Raw genomic sequence first — 22,379 nt, forward strand, 5'->3', positions numbered from 1 at the left:
CTAAACGCTGGAGTCAAATTGCAGGTACTCAGCTCTTTAGTAGCCTGTCCTTCTGCCCTGTGTTTTTGCTTAGGGGGATCTGAAACCCGTGCACCCCCGCCCCCTTCATTCCATGTTTCCCCGAGGCTTTGAGGGCTGTGGCTCTATCTGATGCCCAGTGTGTCTGGCACATGCTCTGGGCCTGGTGGTCCCAGGGAACCTTGGAGTTGAGCAGCAATTCTCTTACATTTTCAAAGCCATGCTAGGCTAATGTCTTTCAGGGACCTCTATTCTTTCCCCAAAATGAACCTCTCCAGAGTCCCATGTGTTTGTTAGACAACACTTGTCAGCATGGAACCGAACTGTGGGCTTAACCAAAAGGTTTATTTTTCTCACAGAACAAGAAGTCGCAGGTAGTGGCCCAGGCTATGCAGCAATGCCAGGATGTAATTAAGGTACCAAACTCCTTAGATGTTTTTGCTCCACCATCCTTAGTAAGTGGCTCTTCTCATGGCCTAAAGATGGCTTTTGCATCTCCCAGCATTATTGAGAAAGGATGCTACCTTCTCCTTTTCTCTGCTTTTAAGTATGAAAGCAACTATTTTAACTAAATGAGTGATCCATAAATTCACAGGCCTTGTAAAAATTTAGAAAATTACAGAGAAGGCTAAAGGCATCCCTTCACCGTTCCTTTTCCCAGTCCCTGGAAGTGAATATTGTTATCACTTTTTGGTTTTCCTTCAGACCTTTTCCTGCATATTGCATACACGTATATGTGCACATGGAAAATACAAAGTTTTAAAATAATTTTACTTGTATCATATTGTATGGATAATCCTTCAACTTTATTTTTCTTTCCAATTCAACCATAAATTTTGGCAATCTATTCTTTTATTACATGTAGCTTTCTCAAGTTGTCTTTTATTTTCTTTTTCCAAACCGCTTCCTGGTATTTCCTACTATGAATACATAATGCTCTAGTTTCTTTAGCCAGTCAATCCCCTATTAATTGACATATAGGTCATTTCCAACTTAGGATACTGCAGAACAATGACGCAAAGATTATCCTTATACATATGCCTCTTTTGTACATGTAGATACCATAAAATGAAATTTCTGGGTTTTAGGATGCACGTATTTTTAAAAAAATATTTATTTATTTGGTTGCGCTAGGTGTTAATTGCGGTATGCAAACTCTTAGTTACAGCATGCATGTGGGATCGAACCCGGGCCTCTGCATTGGGAGCGTGGAGTCTTATCCACTGCGCCACCAGGAATGTCCCAGGCATTTAAAATCTTTACAGATATTGCCAAGTAACCCTCTCCTCCCCCGCAGAGAGAGCCATATCTAAGAATTTGGTTTGTTCATCTTTAACTCCGTTCTACCTTTGGGTCTAGCATGGTCTAAGCTCAATAAATGTCTGTTAAATTGCATGCTCCACCAAGATTTTATATGGAGATTACACAGGCAATTAGCTACTCTTCCCTTAGACTGCTTTCTCTGTTAAAAGTACATTCTGTTGAGTCTTATGTTCTCTCTCTCTCTTTTTTATTTATTTATTTATTTTTGTGGGATCTTACTTCCCCAACCAGGGATTGAACCTGGGTCCTTGGCAGTGAAAGCATGGAGTCCTAACTGCTGGACCGCCAGGGAATTCCCCCCTCTCTCTTTACCATTAAATTACTTTGGTTCTTTCCTATCCCTAAGATCCAGGGAGAACAAACCTAATTCCTGTTTCATGTGACATGCCCAGCCTGTATCAGACTGAAGATTCCTGCTTCCCCCTCCCCCATGCCCATTTTTAATTTTTCAGGGTTTTTGTGAAGATAAATGAGATAATCTTTGTGAAAGTAGTCTGAGTTCTCTTCAAGGCTGGAATGTAACTATGGCAACAACATGTCCCCAGTTTTTGAGGACAGATTCGTTTCTATCTGATGAACTCTTATTTCATACATTTAAGTTTTTGAATATGTAATACATTCACAGGGCTCAAAAATTCAAAAGTACAAAAGGGTATACATTGAAAAGTCTTGCTGCCATCCTTATCCCTCCCCCCCATCCTTTTAGTTACTGACTTCTGTCTCCATGCCCCCCACGTAACCACTTTAATTCATTTTTGGATAGCATTCCATAATTTCCTTATTTAAGTCCTTACAGATGTATGTTTCCCCACTGTGTCCCCCCATCCTGCTCCTCACTTCTTTCTATTCACATGTATATCTTGAAGATATTTCCATATGAAAACATAGAGTGCTTCCCAATGATTACTTTTGCCTTTTTCTATTAATAGAAAATTTAAAACTTAGTATATAGAAAAGTTAACCTTTCATATAACCTCCATCCAGCTTCAACAACTATTGACAATTCGCCAATTTTTAAATCTACTCTTCTTTTAAAATTTTTGTTGTAGGATCCTAAAGCATATCATATTTCTATTTTCATCTTTATTATTTTTAATGGATACACAAATACTCTGATATAAAGATATGCACCATAGTTTAATTTAGCAGTCCTTCACTGATGGATATTTGTTTCCATAGTATAATTCTTTTTAATAAATGGGATTATATCTACATATGTATATATGTGTGTATATATATATATATATATAAATACAGATATAGATAAACACATACATACACATGTAGTATATTTTTTACTGTTTAAAATGTTCACATAAATTCACTACTCAGAAAAGGAAAATTGTTATCAAACCATGGCTTCAATTTGGAGTTCATAAAATAGAATCACTGCAGAACCTGAACAGCAACTATGGGGTTTCTAATCTGCTCTTCTCAAAATGCTGCAGGACCTTTGATTTTAAGTATTAAAATCATATTAACACTCTTCTCGCAATTTCATGATTAAGAAAGCTATGGATTTCCTGAATTTTATTTTCTCTTTTTTCTTTTCAAGGCTTTTCTCAACTTACCCAGACTTTGTCCAGTTTCTCAACCTCAGCACTACTGACATATTGCATAACTTTTTTGCTTATCCAATTGTTCTGTGAATTGCAGGATGATTAGCATCATCCCTGGTCTCTATCCACTACATGCCAATAGCACTTCCCACCCCCCTCCATTTTAACAATCAAATGTCCCAGACACTGCCAAATCAAGTGTCCCAGACACTGCCAAATGTCCCCTGGGGAGCAATTTCCCGACCTTGAGAACTATTGCTTCAGACTTAGAGCAAATGGAGGAAAATTGGGCAAGATGGCCAGTAGCAGACATAGAAACACGTCATGCTCTACTAGCTGATATCCAAACAAAAACAAGTAAACTGAATTATGCTTCTGTTTCATTTTCCATTCTGAGCTAATTACTTCTTTGTTTATCTAATCAAAAAGTTCTAACTTAACTAGTTTAAACAACGTTTGAGGATATTATTAGAAGCAGAGGGCTAATGAATGAATTTTCTAATTCCTCTTTCCAGCCAGTGACCTTGGTTAATATTTCTTAGCAGTGACATGTCTCGAGTACTGTTTATCTTTTTACCTCTGATAAGTCATATTTTGTGTATTTATTTTGTGATTTAAAGCTGTGTTTTCCATTGAATGCCTCAAAGTGAACTCTATGAAGTTGAAACATTTTTTATATGTGAATTTATATATAAGTCTTGATTAATTTCTGCATCAAAAGTTCTCTGTTGTGGTCTAGGTGGCTCTCAAGATGTGTATTCAGTTTTAGAATTGGATACTGACTTCAGATGAGAAAATGGAAGAGGAGTATGGAGTCTCCTTTATCCTCCTTTTTGAGAAACAACTTGTCTTCTTTGCAGAGGGAAGAATGTAACCAATTTTTCTCAGCCTAGACTATAAACATGCTGTCAGATGCCTAGAAATCCTGCCTAGCTAGCCAGGGTCAGTTCACTTTCCTACTTTTCTATGAGTTCCTGCACCTGCTAAGCCACACTGGCCAGTCTCATCCTCTTTGCTCTGACAGAGTTTTAAAACTCTGCCTGACATCATGGTGAGGTGTGGACACATGTCCCGTTTTGTTTGTTTTTTTTTAATGAAACTGTGTGACTTTATTAATTTACTTGTTTATATTTTGGTCATGCTGCGCAGCTTGCAGGATCTCAGTTCCCTGACCAGGGATTGAACCCGAGCCACAGCAGTGAAAGCACCTAATCTTAACCACTAGACCACCAGGGAACTCTCCACATGTCCCCTCTTAACCTGTCACCTCCTCCATTTGATTGTGAGCAGCTTAAGGGCATGAACTCATTTATATGATATGCCCAGTATCTGTTATCTTACTTGGCACACACTATTTGCCAAGTAAATCTCAGTTTAGTTTGAATTAGTTAAATAATTGAACCCTTTCCCCTCAAATCTTCTGACTGCTTGAGGAGCATTTATTGCTTATTCCTTTTGGAGTTTATGCCTTTGGGATATTCCTTCTATGCCCAGTGACCAGCGTTGCTGTGTTGCTATCAGTGAAAGATGACATTCATTATCATCATCATCATCATCATCATTACTATTAATAAGAGTCTCTTATGTGCCAGATATTTTACACATAATCTCATCTGTTATTTTGTAATTACGTTGCAAAGTAGGCATTCTTATACCCATTTTTCAGATGCATTAGAAAGCAGAAGCTGGGACTTCCCTGGTGGTGCAGTGCTTAAGAATTTGCCCGCCAATGCCGGGAACACAGGTTCGAGCCCTGGGCCAGGAAGATCCCACATGCCACGGAGCAACTAAGCCCGAGTGCCACAACTACTGAAGCCCACGCGCTCTAAGGCTCACGTGCTACAACTACTGAAGGCTACTGGCCTAGAGCCAGTGTTCCACAACAAGAGAAGCCACCACAATGAGAAGTCTGTGCACTGCAACGAAATGTAGCCCCCGCTCACCACAACTAAAGAAAGCCCACACTCAGCAAATAAGACCCAATGCAGCCAAAAAAAAAAAAAAAAGAAAGCTGAAGCTCAGAAAAGTTAAGAAACGTACCCAAGGTCACCCAACTCATAAGTGGACAAGTTAGAATACAAACTCAAATGTCTGATCTCTAAATATTTGCTCTTTCCATGTGTCATTTCACTATGTGATCAAGGAGAATCTCTGGGGGAGAACCCATATGGGGTAAAAGCTTTGGTCAAACAGGACATTCAAAACCTTGGTGGTCTCTTAGATTTCTCCTCCACAGGAGAGAGTCCTTTATCTGTTAGGGTTAGAAGGACGTAGGTCTCCTGCTTGGAGAATTGGTTTGCTCACAGTAAGGCAGGGATCCCCTGGAAGGGTCATCTGGGGTCATAAGAATCCTCCGGCATGTTCCAGCCTTATTTCCTCCTGTCCTGTAGGTCATAGCTCTGGCATTGTGCAAGGAGGGGTATGAGCATTTTGGAAGAGAGCATCTGAGGCAAAGCCGGCGGGAGTAGCAGGGGTGGGGCAGACCCTGAGAACAGCAAAGCCCTAATGAGGCCTTTTCCATGCCTACTGCTCAGTGACCTCTTGAGCAATTCTTTTTGTAGTTTTTTCTATTCCTTTGCTCCTGGTCTATCTTGGATAGGGTGACTATGTAACATTGTCCAAACTAAGACAATTTTGAGAAGAGGACAATATTAATAATAATGCTGGGATATCAGAACCTCCTGGGGAAACCAGGATGCATGATCTCTCTATTTAGTTTGTAATCTTTTTATTTTTTTGGCTGCACAAAGTGGCATGTGGGATCTTAGTTCCCTGACCAGGGATGGAACCTAGGCCACAGCAGTGAAAGCACTGAGTCCTAACCACGGGACCACCACAGAATTCCCTGGTCTCTCTATTTTTGAAGTCCTATTTCCATAACATTTCAGAAACCTTTCAGAGGTGAATGTCCCTGACACCCTTGAACACAGAGAACACATCTGTATAGGCTAGATAGGAAATGTCATAAGGCAGTAAAAATTGACGGGGCCTTTTCCAAACTACATGACCTTGGATAAGCCACTCAATTTCACTGAACTCAGTTTCCTCATGTATGTAAGAGCATAATGGTATTTATCTCAGGGGGGCTTACATGGAATAAGTAAGATATCATAGATACTATCTGCATAGTAATCCCTTTCTCAGCTGAGTTGGGAACCCTTGTGGCTTTGGGGTGATGGTGGGGACCCCTGAATATTTGGTCCAAGGTCAGGGGATCTCTGGAAACCTTGAGAGATGGTCTGAATTTCACGTTCCTGTGATCTGAGGATTCTTGGCCCACCCTTAGTTAATGAAAGTGGGGCCCACTCATTTTTACTGGTTAAAGAATATTCATCCACCAGCTGGGAATAAGAAAGGAAAAAAAGAAAAGAAAAAAGAGCTTCAAAAACGTGCGTTTTGTACTGCCCTGGAGATAGGGCAGAGAAGGGTCCGGGGAGACTCTGACGTGATCCCACCCATAACAACGTGGAGAGAGTATGAGAGTTCATCTTGGTTGCTGTGTTTGCAGTTTCTGTACAAATAGGAACTGAATAAATAGGAAGTGAAGGAAAGAGCTGAGATCCTAAGCTTAGGGCTGGAAATGACCTCAGTTTTGGCCTTTTACCTGTTTTCTTGGCCCTGACAAATAGGCTTGCAGTTTCCTGATTGGACAATGATCCGTCAGGCATCCAAGCTCAGGGAGCATTTTCCAAGACTAATTAGAGTTTAGGAGAGACTTTTCCTGGTAAAATGGCCTCCACCTTAGGTTTCCTTGTCCTGAGGGGAGGAGAGAGGGAGGCCTTGCTTGCCTGAGACCTACTAGTTTTGCTTAGAAGGGAAGACTGTTGAGTGCCATGCTTGCTTGGTCGGTCCTGACTTCATTAGTTTTGCTGGAACAGCTACAAGATGGGCCACATGACATCTGTTCCCTGAGAGTAAGCTGAGAATACCACGTAAATAATGGTCACGAATTCCATCCAAAGAGACAAGGACACAAGTGACTCCGCTTACTGGGCTTCGAACAAAACACAGCAGGCCTGGGCTGGCACCCGGGGGGCTGGGAGATTGTCATGAATTCTCATCTTCCCTACCTTTGAGCTCCTTCTCAAGGCCTGGGGCTGTGTCTCTCTTTTCAGCCCTCCAGGCTCCTCTGCTCTTCCAGTGGGATGAGGACCAGATGTGCTGAAATGCTGGAAGGCACATGGGGCGCTGCGATGCTATTTCTGGCTTGGGCTGAACTCACAAGTACTAGAAAGAATGTTTCTGACACGACTTGCCTTCTGAGAATTCATGATGCTCTGCCTGGTTGTTCCTGGTACTCATTCAGACAATAAGCTTGTGGACCGTGGCATCCAGAGGGGCCAGGGCAGAAGGGTGATAGAGGTGGTGACCCAGCACACACCGAAGCAGCTTTCTAGTGGCTGGCTCAGAGCAAGCCACACCCTTGGCTGCTTCATTTATTTATTCATTTGTGCATTTATTAAGCAACTATACTTGTCAGACATTGTTCTGGGAACTTGACAGGCGTAAGAGAAAAGATCAGACTTAACATTCCTGCTTTCATGGATTTTATATTCTAGCAAGGGGAATATAGATAGTAAATAATAGGTATCATAAATAAGTGAAATGTTTAATGTTAGAAGATGTTAAATGCTATAGAAAAAAGAAAGAGCAGAGCAAAGGAGACCAGGAGTGCCAGTGGGGATGTTGCACTATTAGCCAGTGTGGTCAGATTAGATGTCATTGAGAAAGTCTTCCTTCAAGGACCTGAAGGAAGTGGTTAACTTAGGTTATAGCTGAGGGAAGAGTGATCAAAGTAGAGTTAACTTCTAGAGCAAAGGTGCAAAGATGGAAGATGTCTGGACTGTTCAATGAACAGCAAGGAAACCAGCGTAGCTGGAGGGGAAACAGCTAAGAGGGGAAGAATAGAAGAAGGGTTCAAAGAAGTGAGGAGTATGGGGGGAGGCACTGACCTTACAGGGTCTTGTAAGCCATTGTAAAGACCTTGGCTTTCACTTTAAGTGAAATGGGAAGTCATTTCAGGATTTTTGAGAAGTGGCATGATCTGACATGATTCAAAAGGATCATTCTGGTAAGGTGGCAGCAGCAGTGGTGGCATACTTTTTAGATGTTTCTGAATCTCCACATAAAAACAGACAGAGAAACTAGAATGAAAATTAAAAACCCTTGGACGTCATTTAGCTCAAAACTAGGTGACACTCAGCTTGGTGCTCTCTGATGACCTAGATAGGTGGGATTGGGGGGTGGAGGTGGGGTGGGAGGGAGGCCCAAGAGGGAGGGGATATACGTATGCATATAGCTGATTCACTTCATTGTACAGCAGAAACTGACACAACACTGTAAAGCAACTATACTCCAATTAAAAAAACCCCAAAAAACTAGGTGACAAGGTGTTTTCACAACTCCCCAAAAAAGAAATGGACAGAACAAATCACCAAAAGCCACAAGACCTGCATAGTATCAGCTTCTCTGCAGAGGAAAGGAAGGGATTTGATGGACCTGAGGACAGGGGAATCACAAAATAGCCAACAGTTATTCACTGGAAGACACAGGAGGCCAGTCTGAGAACAGCATTCGGCTGGTGGGGGACTTCAGGGCCTGCGTTAAGGTCAGGGCTGGAGCACACCAGTCCCGTTGAACTTTTGAAACTGCCCATTCCAGGCTCCCTCCCTGGACACAGTCCTGTTTGAGGAGAAACTGCTGGGAGTGGATTCAAAATACAACAAAATAGGACAACAGAGATGCAGAAAGAGAAGCCAAGTGGTAGAGGAAAATGGAACCAGGAAATCTCAGAAAAAAAGCCACCATGGCTCATTTTGTTTTGGTTTGCTTGGTTTTCAATATTGCCCAAAACAACAGAGGAGGAGGTTCTTCGAAATTAGAGAAGCTATCTGAACCAAGGCTCCTTCTAACAATTCTAGAAAATTTAACTCACATCAAAATGAGCAACAGAAAAGTATCAAATTTAAGTCCATACAAAACGGTTATAAGAAAAACAGAATATGGATCATGAAATCATGCCAGAAAGGCGTGCTCAAAAAGCAAAAAATCAAAGCAGTAGTATATATTTTTTCAAAATGAAATAAAAGATGCTAATAAAATGTCTTACATTTGAATTAGAGAAACGGAAATCAAAATTACATAAGCTCAGAAATGATGTGGCAAAACTCAAGAACTAATCAGAAATGAAAAGAAAAAAAATTGAAATAAATATCATAATAGAAAGACCACAAAAGCAAATTAAAAAAAAAAAACCTTAACAGAAATAGAAGGTAAAAAGGCAGAACACTTCTAAATATCAAAAAGTAATGGGGCTTCCCTGTGGCGCAGTGGTTAAGAATCTGCCTGCCAATGCAGGGGACACAGGTTCGTGCCCTGGTCTGGGAAGATCCCACATGCCTCCAAGCAACTAAGCCCGTGCACCACAACTACTGAGCCTGCACGCTAGAGCCCATGAGCCACAACTGCTGAGCCCGAGAGCCACAACTACTGAAGCCCATGTACCTAGCGCCTGTGCTCTGCAACAAGAAAAGCCACCGCAATGAGAAACCCGCGCACCGCAACAAGGAGTTGCCCCCACTCACCGCAACTAGAGAAAGCCCGCGCACGGCAATGGAGACCCAAAGCAGCCAAAGATAAATAAATAAATAAATTTATATATTAAAAAAAAGAAGTAACGAAGAAGATAAGGATTTGAGAGAATGTGACAAATATTTCAGATTGGTAAAAAGATACAAAATAAAGGTAATGGGAGTCCTGAAGAAGAAAACCAGAGCAAGGAAACTAAATACTAAACACTATAACTTAAGAAAATTTGCCTAAATTGCAAAAAAAAAAAGAAAAAAAGATTTAAAACTACATATTGGAAGAGCATATAATGTGCTGGAGAATAAACATATCTTAGTAAAATTTTTAGATTGTGAAGAAAGTGAAATGAGCATGTTACTTATAAGGGAAAGAAAATTTGTTTATCATCAGACTTTTTCACAGCAATGCATTATGCTAGAAGCAAGTGGAGTACCATTTTTAAGGTACTCAAGGAAAGTAAATATGAACTGAGGATACTAAATCCAGCTAAATTTACCTTAAAATAGAAAGGCCCTGACAAATCTATCAACATGCAAGAGCTCAAGGAATATTGTTCCCATGAGCCCTTCCTAAAGAATTTTCTAAAAAATGTGCTTCAGACAACCACAATGACTTAGGAATAATTAATATAAGGACTGTTGGTCAATATTAAATATACAGTTACTTGTAGAATTAGATTAAATGAGAGTTAAAAGGCGTAAGGCATAGTGAATGCAATAGCTATATGCTCTGACACCGTAAATTTAATATAACCATTAACAAATAAGAAAGAAGAGAATAGGAATGGCATCAGCAAAAGCGATTGAAGGGCGGGGGTGGAAAAAATATTCTTACAAAGGAAAATATATCCTTTCTACCGCTTCTCAGGAATGTCTCCTACCCTAGCCAGTCTTCTATTTTCATCTATAAAGGGGCCTGACTGAAAGGAGCTTTGCTTTCGCAGTGAAGTTCAAACAGCCACCCACCCACATTTTTCTAGCCCACAGGCTGTTTCCCTGCCCAACAAACATCGTCCTGTGTCACTGCACTGTTGTCTGTGGCGCTAACAATATCCTGAAGACATATCTTAGACAGTTCAGGAGTTCACATTTTTATGAAGTTTCTCATTTGCCACCTGTGTTCTTTTTGGCCTGGCTTAACATTCCCCAGCCCTGGAGAACAGGCTTCAAGGAAATCGTGCGGACTGATTTAAAGCTAGAGGTCCTTGTTCCTGTTGTTCTCTTTAATCTGTGTCTGTAATCCCTAGCAATCCTGACATGGCATGTACCCTCTCACGATCTCCTGGGTCCCCAGCGACTTCCTGGCACAGATAGACTCAGGGTCCCCAGGACTACCACCTCCCGTGCCCTCCACTGCCCTGTGCCTTGCCTCTTTCTTCCCTGCCCCTGGAACTTGAGCCTGATGTCCAAACACTGAGAATCCCACTTGTTATGTAAGTTTCCTGGTCCCTGAACTGGGTGACTCAGCACGGCATGGTGCCCCGCTGTTTCCCAGCCTGGGGCAGCACGCTAGCAAGCTGCAGTGGAAAACAGGCCTGCTGATGGGGTCCAGCCCTGCAGCCTTCCTTCCCAGTGTGTCTGCTGAGCCCAGGAAACCCATGGGAACCACCTGAGGGCTGTAGCACACTAACCCATGGGTGGAGTTCTCCAGCTCCCTGCCCACTTCCTGTTTCATCCTCACTCATCTTTGGCTGAGCGTCACAGAAGCTGCACATTTGGTTCCCCTCTGCCCTGAGGCTGCCACTTTCTGGGTCCTTGTTAAGAACTGAATGGTCCTTGTTAAGAACAAAATTTGCATGGTGAAGCCCTAACCCCCCAATGTTAAAAGGTGTTAAGAGGTGGGCCTTTGGGAGGTGTTTAGTTTAGATGAGGTCATGAAGGTTGAGAGTCCCTCTCCTTCTCTGCCATGTGAGGACACAGCAAGAAGGTGGCCATCTGAGAGCCAGGAAGAGGGTCCTCATCAGAAACCCACCCTGCTGGCACCCTGATCTTGAACTTCTAGCCTCCAGAACTGTGAGAAAATTAATTTGTTTCAGCCTGAGCTAAGACAGTCCCACTGACTTGAGCCCTCACCTCTGAGTTCTATCAAGGCTCAGGCAGGCAGCAATGTTGGTGCAGGAGGAGGTCCCTTGGGTGCGGTTCGCCTGGACCCAGACTCTATCTCTCCTCTGCCCCAGGTCCCAAGCACAAAGGAGGAAACCCACTGGGAACACTGGTCATAGAGAGGACAGACTTTGGCTGATTTTGGTCTTGGGTCTGGTTCTTCCTCATTTCCCTTTCCTGCAGGCATATAATTGAGTTTTCTTTCCCTTCTAGGACAGGGACAGGTGCTGGCATCCTGCTAACTGTTGGATTAGGAGCCAGAGACCCCAGATTCTAGTACAGGTTTTGCCACTAATCAGGTGTTCAGGGTTATAGGCAGCACACTTTTTCTCTCTGTGCCCCGGGGATTCATCTGAGCGACACCCGCCTTAGAACTATTACTTGTTCATTAATAAAAATTGTGTGCCGGCTCTTCTAGTGTTGGGATATGGTGCTAAACAAGATAGCTATGATTGCTGCCCTCCTGGAGCCTGCATTCCAGAGTGAGGGGCACGAAGGAAATAGGTAAATAAGACAATTACTGATAGTGACAAATGCTCTGAGGGAGATAAAGAGAATGATGAAATAGACAGCCACTGGGAGGAGGTGACATTTATTTAAAAGACTCCTCCACCTGCAAACTGAGAAGGCACTAGCCCTGCCACCAGGGAAGAGCATTTCAGGCAGAGCTCTGAGCTAACAAAAGTAAACATGCTCTACAAACTGTATAGTGCAATGCAGATATCAAGTTTAATAGGAGTTAAATCGCCTTCATCCTCTGTGGCTTTGCCGCATATTCCTTGATCACAGCCTGGAGTTGGCACCACTGGCCAGTGTCTGGAAAGCAGTGTGAGGACAATTTAAGTCCCAGAGTGTGGTAAAAAGAAGGGTGGACTGAGTTCTGCTCTCTTTGAGGACGTGATGATCCAGTCTATGCAGGCAGACCCTTCTCCTCCCACAGACTCGTGTCCCCAAATGCTTCAGTTCTCTGTCACCGTGCTTGCAACATTCAGCTGGCATTTATGGAGCAACTTCTGAGAGACAGGGACTCTCCCCTCCTCCAAGCAGGAACTCGGGCCCGTGGGAGGCCCCTTCTCCCAGCCTGTCCATGTTTGGGTCCATGTTGCCTGCTGTCCACTTGGTTTATTATTTTGCTGTCCAGCTAGATCCTAAGCATGTGGCTCCGAGCATGCTGCGATTGTAAACTGATGCCATTTACCACCCAGAGGGGCCATTTGGGGCTGGAGTGTTTCCACGTGTGTCTTCTCTCTGTGGACAAATATCCAGGGGCATGTGGAGCAGTCATGTGGTGCATCGCCCTCAGGGCACCCCAGCAGAAAAGTTCCCCAGCTGACCGAGTGAGCCAGCCTCAGCACAGTGGCACAGCAGGGCTGCTGCTTCACATCCTTTCTGGGCACGTCCCCTCAGAGCCAGGGACGCTGGACAGATTGCCATAACACCAGGGTCTCCACCTGCTAAGCGTGGAAGCTGCTCTGCAGTTTTATGTTCTTTTGGTGCTAACATTCTCTAGCTGTGTGACTTTAGGGGGACAGTGGTTTTCAAACTCCAGCGGGCATCAGAATTCTCTAAGAGGTTATAGAAGCATAGCTCCTTGGACCTGCTAAATCAGTAGCTCATTGAGTAGCAGTGCAGGAATGTTCGTTTTTAACAGGCACTGAAGAGCGATTCTGACTGCAGGTAAACTGCAGCTGAGGAAACATGGCTGTTTAAAGACATAATTCAGTTCACTCCTCCCTTAAAGGACTAATGGTTCCTCAGGGAGCCTTGAAGCCAGGCTGCCTGACAGGGTCTATGCAGGCAGCAAAGGTGACAGTGCCTCCTCTCAGGTGGCACCGATGCTTCACAGAGTGCAGGGCTCAAGAGTGTGTGCTAATGTCGGCTGAATGGATGAAGGGCCCAGAGACGCAGAGAGATGGGAAGGGCAGCTGGGGGTGGGCTGTTAATTATGTTTGTGCTGCCAGAATGCAAGTTCCAAAAAAGTAGGGAAGTAAGAATAATAATTCTTAATTATTCCCAGGGCCTGATCCATACTGAAAATGCTAAATGAATTAATGACACCACCCACTTCTCTCTCTCTTGGGAAAGAGAGAATGTCTAAAAGCCCAGTGAAATAGACCTACCATATCTAATGAAATTCCCTAATTCCCCAAATACTTGATTTAAATAGACTCCCATAGGATCAGCATTGTGTGATTAAAAACCAAGTTCAGGGGACTTCCCCGGCGGTCCAGTGAATAAGTCTCCACACTCCCAACGCAGGGGTCCAAGGTTCAATTGCTGGTCAGGGAACTAGACCCTGCATGCCGCAACTAAAGATCCTGCGTGCTGCAACTAAGACCTGGCACAACCAGGTAAATAAATCAATAATAAATAAATAAATATTAAAAAATAAATCAGGTTAAGATTTCAAGGTTTTTAAAATTTATTTATTTAATTTATTTTATTTTTTGTCTGCGGTGGGTCTTCGTTGCTGTGCGCGGGCTTCCTTTAGTTGTGGCGAGCGGGGGCTACTCTTCTTTGCAGTGCACAGGCTTCTCATTGAGGTGGCTTCTCTTGTTGCAGAGCACGGGCTATAGGCATGCGGGCTTCAGTAGTTGTGGCTCACGGCCTCTAGAGCACAGGCTCAGTACTTGTGGCACACGGGCTTTGTTACTCCGCAGCATCTGGGATCTTCCCGGACCAGGGCTTGAACCCGTGTCCCCTGCATTGGCAGGAGGATTCTTAGCCACTGATCCAGGACTTCAAGCCCCAGGACGTCAAGATATTTTTGATACCCAGTGACAGGCAAACACATCAACTGGGCATAACAAAGTGAGTCATGCAATTTCTATTGTAATGAGAAAGGATGGAGTAGCTGATTTCCCATACTTCCCCTTAAAACACCAGGGCCAGAACAGCTGGGCCATTAGGAAAAGTTACTAAATAACAAACCTCATTAGAAGCAAAGAAAGAGTAAATTAAACTGATAATGGAAAACCATTTTAGAACCACCAGGTGGACAAAAAGTAAAGAGTCTGACAATAGCAAGTGTCAGCAAGGATGTTAGTATGATAAAAACTAGTTGACTGAGGATGGTCAACCACTTTGGAAGAAGAGTACACATCCTCAAGCAAAGTTGCAAATGTGCCTTCATGTTTTATGACTCAGCATTCCCACTTCTAGGGAGTTACTCCATTCTTGCACGTATACAAGAAACATATAAGAATGCTCACAGCAGCACTGTTTTATATGGCAAAAACCTGAAACAAGCAGCCCAAACGTACATCAATGGTAGAATAAAGAAACCATTAAGCACATACAATGGCAAACTATATGGCCGTGAAAATAAATGAACTACAGTCATGCATCAATATAAATGAAATTCAGTAGTATAGTACTGATTGAAAAAAGCCAAGTCACAGAAGAATTTACACTATGATTCCCCTGATTTAAAGATCAATAACAGGACTTCCCTGGTGGTGAAGTGGTTAAGAATCCACCTGTCAATGCAGGGAACACGGGTTTGATCCCTGATCCGGGAAGATCCCATGTGCCTCAGAGCAACTAAGCCCGTGTACCACAACGACTGAGCTGGCACTCTAGAGCCCACGAGCCACAACTGTTGAGCCCGCATGCCACAACTACTGAGGCCCGTGTGCCTAGAGCCCATGCTCCGCAACAAGAGAAACCACCACAATGAGAAGCCCGCGCACCACAGAGAAGAGTAGCCCCTGCTCTCCACAGCTAGAGAAAGCCCGCACACAGCAACGAAGACCCAATGCAACCAAAAAATAAATAAAATAGATTCTTTAAAAATAAATAAAGATCAATAACAGAACAAACAAAACAGGTTATCAAATTTGGGCAAAACTTTATGTTCTAGAATCTTTGGGGTTTCTTTCCCTGGAATTCCCTTCCTTATTTTATTTAAGAACTTCTCATTCTTTCCTCAAGATAAAACTTAAAGGCATCATCTATGATGCCTTCCCCAAAGGCTCCAAGTAAAGCTATTGCCCACCTCTCTGTCCTGACATATCTTTCCCTTGCACATACACTGTCACAGCTCTTGTCACATCATGTTGGCACAAATGTTGGCAATGTCTGAGCCAGTCGTGTGCTGGTAGCTGGTTACTAACTGGATTTCCATGGCTATCTTTCTATCTATCTACCTATCTATCTATCTATCCATCTATCATCTATCTACCTGCATATAAATTTATTACAAATTTTACTGATATAAAGGGTATATAACACATAATCTATAAATAATAATAAAATATTCAGTCTCCTTATGTGAATTCTATGTAGCCAAATTGATTCTCACAGAATGTTTTTTATTGTCTGCAGAATCTTGAATGCATAGCCAGCCTTACATTAATTAATAAGAAAAAGTAAAATAATAAAGACATTAGGACTTCATTTGTTCGTTTGCTGATGACTTTGCTGAAATGGATGATAACTTTTGAGTACTGGAAGAATATTTCCTCAATTTTCTGAGCCATTTACAATGTAGTAGCTATAGACATGAGACACTTTGAGTTTTTATCTGCATTCTTAACATTTTCTCCATCGCTCAGGTCTGACAGCCAACCAAACAAGAAATGAAGCACTGATTTGTAGTGTTTGCCAATTTCCATGGTGTAAATTCTCCCACCATGGAAAATTCAGGGTTTTAGGGTGATGTTGAATGAAGAGTTGGAAAGAGATGCATGGGAGCATAGCATTATACATACTTGTACCACATAGACACAGTACAGGTAAGTCATCACAGGAGCATAGATAACAGTGAAATGTAGTAAATAGTAAAAGACCCAAATGAAGCTATAAGTAATTAGGAAGTGATGAGTACTACTTTTGCTTGTAATATAATTTACTTAATGGTAAGTTTATATAATTTTAAAAATAATGGCTGTGTTTAACAACTGGCTCTTAAAATTCCTGAAAATGTAACCACCAGCATTTGTATAGCATTTGTCTGCATGAGTCAGCTCCAGCAAGTGTCACTGTGTGTCTCCCAACCGAAATGTAGCTCCTGTGTGGTGTGGATGTGCCTTATTAGTTTTGTCTCCCAGTGACTATCATAGTCCATGGAACATAAGAGTCATTTAATAAAAATTGGACAAATGAATGAATGAACTCATACACTGCAGGCCATTTTGCAAAAATTCTGGGAGTGTAAGTGGCTTGGTTCTGGTATCACACAACATCTAGGACTTCTGAGTCTCCTTTTTGTTAAGGGTCTCCCAGCTCTAGGAAGAATTCTCATATGCTCACACCCAGAGAACAGTGCAGGTGTGCACCTGACTTATATGGCAGGGAGAAGGGTCTGTAACTGGCAACTAGAAGAGTGCAGGAAGAGCCCAGGACTCTACCTGAAAGAAAAATTTGTAAGATATAAGTTCAAAGGCAGGCTGGGTGCCATGTGCTGAAAAATGTGTGTTTAAGAGGCAGAGGTGAAGGGGAAGGGGTGCCATCTGAATTTCCTCTTGTGGCTTTGAAACACAGCATGTAGGCTTTCCCCCTAGTGATTTACTGTCCTCATGATCAAATTGCCTGTTTGGCTCAGTGAGCCTTAAAAGAGGTTGTTTACCCTTGGCCCACCATAGCAAGAACTAAGGAAAGTAGTTTGTTCCTAGAAGAAACCCATCTGAAATTAAATACTATGTTTTGGGCTTTTTGTCTGTTTTAAGGGTCAGACCCAGGAGCAAAACCAATAGCTGAACACATCCTTGGTTCTGGCAATGCACCCAGAACAGCAACCAGCCTACATGACTCCCTTCATGAGCTCCCACTGCTGTCGGAGTAAAATCTAACTGCAATCTGACTGCAGCCGACCGTGCCAAGCCCCTAGTATATTTCTACCTCTCTGCCTTCTTTCTTGTCCTCTGAAACCCTGCGCTCTTTCTTTCCTTGGTGGTTTGACATTGCTGCCCCTGCTGTCTGAATAGTTCTTCTTCTGGTTCCTTAAAAGGATGGCTTATCCTCGTGCTGCAGATCTCAGCTTAGATGTTACCAACTTACAGAAGCCCTTGCTGACCTAATTCACCCCCCTCATTTATTTGCCTATGAGCCTATTTCCTTCCTCACGCTCACAGCAGTGTTTAATTATCTGGTTTATTTGTTTATTGCTGCTTCTCCCATTAATGTCCTTTCCTTCTAGTTAAGGACCTTGTCTGTCTTGAACATTACTCTAGCCAAGGCCTTCAGCAAATATTTGTAGAATGAGTGAACGAAAATGTAAAAGAGGATTCCTCAAGACAGGGGTTCTCAAACTTCAGCATGTAAGGGAATCCATGGAAAGGCTTTTTAACACAAGATTATTTGACCTTCACTCCCAAGGTTTCTGATCCTGAACATCTGAATGAGCTGAGGGGTTTCCAACAAGTTTCCAAATGCTGCTGGTCCAGGGACCATAGTCTGAGAGACACTGCACACCCCCATCTGTACCCCATTAAAATGTATCTGTTGACCAGTCACAGGAGGAGCCTGGGAGGGGGGAGTTCATGTTGAGGGAGAGGAGAAATCAAGACAAGTTGACCTCAGAGGTACCGTGGAAAAGGTAAGGGGCTCCAGGACAATGGTTGGGTCTCTTTCTACTCAGAGATCCTGGACTTCGGAGATAAAAGGCTGCTTTTCCAATGAGGAAGCCATGGTGGATAAACAGATCTTTCCTTCCTCGGCTGCCAGAACAAGCAGGGCTAAATAGTGGTTTGTAGGCTCCCAAACTGTACACCCATCATATTCTTGACTTGCAGTGGTGATTTGTGCTCTAAGTGAGTTCTGCCTCCAACAATCCCCAAAGACCTAACCCAAAGGTTAAAAAGTGGAAAAAGGGGGAATTCCCATCTTCATCCAAAGTCAGCTTTTCCCAAAGGGTACTCTGAAGAATATTTGTTCCATAGAGTCACACCATGACAAAAGCCTTCCATAGTCAGATGAAATGAGAGGATTCTGAAAGCCATATCCCTTTCTCAGAGATCCAGAGGACATGTCTGAGAAGTCTTGTGGTCAAGAAATCAACTTAAGATCGTTAAACTCAGTCTTGGGAAATAGGACCAAAGAGCATTTTTGCTTATAACACATGTTTTGTGGCACATACTTAGAGAAGCGCTGCTTTTGAATGCCTTCTTTCTTCAAAGAGAGGAACTTTGTTTTGTTGGTGATGGCAACTTCATGTAGGCATACAAGACCAATCTGATACACGCGCGCGCACACACACACACACACACACACACACACACACGCAAGGCTGCCTCCAGCCTCAATCCCTAGATAGGCAGGAGAGGAAGTATCCAGAATGACCACTTCAGTTCTCTTTCCTTCCAGATGTGAAGCTGCCCCAAGGTATGACATTAATTGCTGCCTGGGTGGGGCACAGGGGCTGCTTTCTGTTTGTTTGTTTGTTTTGCGGTACGAGGGCCTCTCACTGTTGTGGCCTCTCCCAGTTGCGGAGCACAGGCTCAGGACGCGCAGGCTCAGCGGCCATGGCTCACGGGCCCAGCCGCTCCGCGGCATGTGGGATCCTCCCGGACCGGGCACGAACCTGTGTCCCCTGCATTGGCAGGCGGACTCTCAACCACTGCGCCACCAGGGAAGCCCGGGGCTGCTTTTTAATGGGGCAGTTCAGGTGGGTGGAGGAGGAGGAAGCTCTGGGCATAAGTGATAGGCAGCCAGGAAAGTGCTGGCCTAGGGAACAGCAAGTGGAATTTTCCTCTGGAAATCCTTTTGAACTAAGTGGATTTGAATGTTGCACCCCTGGTTGCTTAGATCCCGTGGCTAAGTGATTTTGTCTTCATTTTCCAGTAATGATTAACATTGCTGTAGTCACTGCAGTTTGGGGACGGTTTATTTAACTGTGGTGATGGAAACGAGGAGAAAACCCTTCCCCAACCCCCTCAGCAAAATCTGCTTTCCACTTCTGACTGTTGGTGGGAAGAGGAAGGACACTAAAATGTTCCTGTGTTTGGAAGGATTGTTCTGCCTTTTCTTAAATCAAATACTTCTCAGTGTCTTATTATATTCTTGTAACAAAGCACCCATCTGGGGCTGATGGGTGACGTTTCCATTAGTCATGCTAGTGAAACTCCGCTAGGAAATGGTGTTTTTAGATTAGGAAGCAGAGGCTGATAGGCCCAAATCTTTTGGGGGCAGGAGTGGGGAAGAATGGGGTGCCTTGTCTCCTAACCTGTTGGAGACCTCTGACACCACCTGGCAAGCTGTCTGGGTTCCACATTTCACTTTGAATAAACAAGTGGGATGTGATAACCAAGTGGGCTCAAAGAGTCATGGCTTATAGGATGTAATGCCACGTACCCAGCCCCTGAATTGCAGGGGAGCACTGCACCTCCTACCCCCAGCAACCAACCAACGCTAAAAAGCATGGCTCTGTAGTGTGATTTTTTATTTTGTTTCCAAGAGCTTTTCTCTCTCTCCCTCCCTTCTTTCCTTCCTTCCTTCCTCCCTTGCCTCTCTCCTTCCTTCCTTCTTTCCTTTCTCTCAATGAAAGAGGAAAGGATAACAAAATATTGCTCATTTGAGAGAGGTAACAATAGAAAGCCATCAGAATCTGCATCTGGGAGTAAGGGGAGAGCTTCCTCTTCCATGACACAGCGGATGCCTAGAATGTCAAAATAAGGAGGGACCTCAGGCATTGTCCTGACCCATCCTGTCAAAGAAGATGGAGGCCAAATGCTGAGCTCTTGCACAGGACTCTTCATCACAACACTGCCCCTTTCTACTGCTCCAGGCTAGAAGTGGGAATACAGTTTGTTAGGCAATGTCACCAGTTCTGCTGCAGCTCTCTCTGAAGCATGGCATGCATGACATGACACTTTTTGGAAACTTTGAGCTGGAGCATCCTCTGGATCGTGCTGAGGACTTGGTCAGCTTGGTCATATTCGTGGGTGCACAGGGTGGGCTGAGATAGGGATGAGATGACCGCCTGCAAATAAAGGCTGCTTATCCTAAAACCTAAAGGTATTGAAAACATGCTTGATGCATTTCTGAGCACTCTGCCAAAGTAAGTCTGCCAAAATTATAATGTTTGAGGTTTCTACGATGGAGAAAGAGGGACACAGAGCAAGGTGTGGAATACCCCAGGCACAGGAAAACCCACCAGGACTCCGACATCATTTGAAGCCCCTGTGTAACTCCATCTCTCATGAGGTGATGGCTGAGTTTAAATGCTGGGCCTCATAGTTTCATGTCATTCGATGCTATGGAACCACTGATGAAAAGCATGGCAGTGTTTGTTCTAGATAGTTTATTCCTTATTCTTGTGACAATGGGATAAATGTAGACTTTTTTATCATTGGGAATATTATCAAGTATCAATTATTTGTTAACCATATTCTTAAAGTTAATATGCAATGATGGGGACTTCCCTGGTGGTCCAGTGGTTAAGAATCTGCCTTTCAATGCAGGGGATGCGAGTTCAATCTCTGGTTGGGGAACTAAGATCCCACATGCCGTGGGGCAACTAGGCCCGCGGACGGCGACTACTGAGCCTGAGCACTCTGGAGCCTGTGCGTCACAACTAAAGAAAAGCCCGCGTGCCGTGATGAAAGATCCCACATGTCACAATGAAGATCCCGTGTGTTGCAACTAAGACCCGATGCAGCCAAATAAATTAATTAATTAATTTAAAAAATCTTAAAAAAATATGCAGTGATGGGAACTGTTAATTATACCCGTGACTACAGTAGTAAAAGTCATTTTTAAGGTAGAGTATAGAGATCGAGTGATGGAGGGGGTAGGGAGGATAAGAGCAAGGAAAGGGGAAAAGACACAGAGACAAGAGAGTTTTGCGGGTGATTGAGGTTGTTGAAGTTTGTGTCTCTAAACTCTCAACCAAGTCCTCATCTAATCATGTATGTTGTTTTCTCTGGATCTAAAGTAATAACAACGTATGAACAAGAATTAAAAAGCCTGGGAAAGTGCATTTCCCAGAGCAGGGGTATGAATATGTGGTTTAGCGCCTCAAAGTGAATCCCCATGTTGGGACTGACTCATACCAGGCAGAACACAACTTGACATGTTCCTCAGTTACAGCTGCAAAGAAGGGTGGCTATCAGGAACCTAAGATTGCTCAGGACATAGACACCACTAAATGCTAGGGCTGGGAGGACTTTGTAGGTCATCTAGTCCTTTCTTCTACCTTCCAGCTCTCAGACAATGAGTCATTTGGTTGAAGGAGGGGGTGGGTGGGTAGGGGGGAACTCCTGCCTCTGATTTTGTCCTAAATATCCCAGAAATGAGAATGATGTCTTGGCCACCAAGATGCTATCAATCTGTTCTAGTGTTTATTTATTTATTATTATATTTTAAAATATTTATTTATTTTTTGGTTGTGTTGGGTCTTTGTTGCTGCATGCGGGCTTTCTCTAGTTGCGGCAAGTGGGGGCTACTCTTCGTTGTGGTGTGTGGCCTTCTCATTGCAGTGGCTTCACTTGTTGCGGAGCATGGGCTCTAGGCACACGGGCTTCAGTAGTTGCAGCACGCGGGCTCAGTAGTTGTGGTGCATGGGCTTTGCTGCTCCGTGGCATGTGGGATATTCCTGGACCAGGGCTCAAACCTGTGTCCTCTGCATTGGCAGGCGGATTCTTAACCACTGCGCCACCAGGGAAGTCCCTAGTGTTTAGTTTTAAAGGGACGCAGTGCATGGATAAGAGTGATTCATATTATCGAGGGCACATAATATTGTGTCTGACACCCTGCTGAGCACATGCAATGCATCCTACCTCATTTAATACTCACACCAGCCCTAATGAGTCAGGCACTTCATTATACAGATCAAGAGACCAACACAGAA

Source organism: Neophocaena asiaeorientalis, unplaced genomic scaffold, assembly GCF_003031525.2.
Source record: "Neophocaena asiaeorientalis asiaeorientalis breed wild unplaced genomic scaffold, Neophocaena_asiaeorientalis_V1.1 scaffold270, whole genome shotgun sequence".
In the NCBI taxonomy this organism is placed as follows: domain Eukaryota; kingdom Metazoa; phylum Chordata; class Mammalia; order Artiodactyla; family Phocoenidae; genus Neophocaena; species Neophocaena asiaeorientalis.